Source organism: Vombatus ursinus, unplaced genomic scaffold, assembly GCF_900497805.2.
Source record: "Vombatus ursinus unplaced genomic scaffold, bare-nosed wombat genome assembly UNPS02014792.1, whole genome shotgun sequence".
Lineage (NCBI taxonomy): Eukaryota > Metazoa > Chordata > Mammalia > Diprotodontia > Vombatidae > Vombatus > Vombatus ursinus.
This window is the reverse complement of record NW_020954570.1, coordinates 11,934,248-11,937,285: the sequence shown is the minus strand read 5'-3', so window position 1 is coordinate 11,937,285 and position 3,038 is coordinate 11,934,248. Positions and strand designations below refer to the sequence as shown.

General features: G+C 33.5%; 1 pseudogene; it reads right to left on the bottom strand.

Moving 5' to 3' along the window:
- Positions 1-2,466: 2,466 nt before the first annotated feature.
- Positions 2,467-2,769, bottom strand: LOC114048339 (annotated as a pseudogene).
- Between the last annotated feature and the right edge of the window lie 269 nt (positions 2,770-3,038).

Genomic DNA, 3,038 nt, shown 5'->3' with positions numbered 1-3,038 from the left:
TCATGTTGAAAGTACTGCAAAGATTCTTTTGATACTGTGGTAGAAGCACTATCCCAACTCCTTCCATGCAAGTTGGCTTAGTTTTTCCTTAAAGGATATTGAGACATTCCTTGAGACTTGGTTGGCTCAGGGGACTAAGAGCTCAGCTCGAGTACATAGCAACTATGAGGAGCATTGGTTGGTGGAACACTGTAACTCTGGCAAGGGAGCTTCACTCAACTGAATCAAATGAATGCCTTTCTTTTTTTGGCTTCTATTCTTCCCTTCTATGCTTAAGTAAATCTCTTTTTGTTAATTGTTGAATAAATTGTGAGTGTCTCATTTTGTTCAACATTGAAGCTGAAATACCAAGGAACTGGCCTTAATCAAACCCAGCCCAGAACAGATACTATGAAAAATAGCATTCAATACATCTTTCTATTTTTATAAAATTCTTAGAAAAATTCTCATAAAATATTTTCAATTTTAGTTACTGGGTATTTTCCCCCCAATAGACACACATTTCTGTTTTTCTAATTAAAGACAGAACATACTAATCATTTAATTTTTTTCTTTTTTAGAATGGCTAACCAAGTGGCATAGGATCATGGTGGAATATTACTCTGCTATAAGAAATGATGAGCTCAATAATCTTATAAATAATCTTATAAAAACATGGATAGACTTGCACAAAATAAGAAGAGTGAAATGAGCAGAACCGAGGGAATATTGTGTATAGTAACAGTAATATTGTTTTAAGAATGAACTTTTAGCAAATTATTTTGACTATTATAAATACCCAAATTAACTATAAAGCACATATGAAGATGCTATCTGCATCCAGAGAAAGAACTGATAAATAGAAGTATTTATAGAACAATTTTACATATACATATATGTATCTATATCTATATCTATATATCTATATCTATATCTATCTATCTATCTATGTATCTATCTATATACCCAGTTGTGTCTAATGGTAGCCATCTCTAGGGTGGGGGGGGATGGAAGAAAAAAAGAAATTTACATGACAATTTTTCTAGTATATTTAAAAGGATTAGCAAGTTGTACATAGTAGATTCGCAGCTTCATGTGCGATCATTCCCCTCCCCCCCATTCTACTATGTTATGGAAATGCTTGTTTTATTTCTTCAGAATAAAATAAATAAAATTAAATAAAATATTTAATTTTATTTTTCTCCAATTTCACATAAGACAATTTTTAACATTTGTTTTCTAAAATTTTGAGTCCCAAATTCTCTTCTTCTCTTCCTCTCCTCCCTCCTCACTGAGAAGGCAAGTAATTTGATATGTCATACATGTGTAATTATGAAAAACATATTTCCACATTACTCACATTGTGAAAGAAAACACAGGACCCCCACACCCAAATAGAATTTAAAAAAGTATTCTTTGACTTGCACCCAGACTCCATCAGTTTTTTCTTTGGAGATGAATAGCATTCTTCATCATAAATCCTTCAGAATTGTTTTAGATCATTGTATTCCTAAGAAGAGCTAAATCATTCACAGTTGACCATTATACAATATTGCTCTTAGTATGTACACTGCTCATTTTACTTTGCATCAGTTCATGTAAGTCTTTCTCAAGGTTTTCTGAAATCAGCCTGCTTGTCATTTCATTTTTTTTGTTTTTTATGCAACTTTATTGAAGAAAAATAAATCAATTACTAGCAGAGCTATTAGTTGATCACTCATCCATTGACAACTTGCATCATTTATTCAGTGCTATATTAAATAGTGTATTGGAAGATAGATTAACTAATATCTCCGAACCTCCTAACAAAATTTAAATGAAAATTACAAAAAGTTCAAGACCCTATTTTGGAATACAAGGGGTGTTTGACTTCCAGTGTCCATTCTCTGTAGAACAAGAACAGGTCATTCCTTTACTGACATGCATAAAATACATCACGTTTTCTGATCTGCTGATGCTATAAATTCAGTACCAATTCTTCAACTACATCAGTTATGAGCATAAAGTATATTATGAAACCTCAATGGAAGGCTTAAACAAGATGATGCTGCTACAGTAATGTTGCTTCCTTTGATAGGACAATTGCATATCCATCTCCCTTCCCCTCAGATGCTATCTTCAGCATCTGTTAGAACAGTGAGGAATGGTTTTAGTCTCATAACCAAGTTAGAGTAAAGATATTGGCCATATAATACACATGCTCCATTTTTAAAAAAATTCTGGATCTTGGGCAATTATTCTCTTGCATCTACTCTATAGTTTCTAGAAGCAATTATTGTCCAAAGCTGGAAGAACTTAAATCTTCTCAGATGAGCATGAGCATGAATGGAGGGAGGTAAACAAAAAATAAAATTAAAAAAGATGAAATCTGATGGGGAGAAGCTGAATAAAAAAAAAAAAGAATGGTAATTTAAAGTTTATTGCAGGTGTAATGCAGATTGTTCTGACTTTAAAGTAGTATCCCATGGCATACTTCTGAGTTAATTCTCAAGATATTCTGGTGTACTTGTCTCTGTCTGTTTTATAGATCCGTGCAGTCTCTGGCACTGAGGGGTCATCTGGGTTTGAGTCACATAGCAGTGAACAAATGGATAAAAGAATTTTAGAAATAGTTAAAGCTGGAGCCAACTGTGATCTTAGAATATCAGGACAAATGCTGCCATTACTGTTAATGTTTGGATGATAAATTCTTGTTGCAAATGCAACCTTAGGTGGTTTGAAGGGGTAATATGTAGGGAAATGGATTGTCAAAAAGAATACACTGCCTTGATATGGGCTATCATTTATCATTCCCAACTGGACCGGCAAGACACTGTGCTGGAGGATCACAGGCAAAATTGCTAAATTCCTTATTAATCCTTTTCAGCGCCATGGGTGTGTGCTTCTTTCTGTCATTTATTATATCACAATGGTATTCCACCACAATCATATACTACAACTTGTTCAGTCATTCCCCAATTAATGGGCATCCCTTCAATTTCCAATTCTTTGCTACCACTAAAAGAGCTGTTATAAATATTTTTGTCTATATATGTCCTTTCCCTTTTCGTTTTATCTCT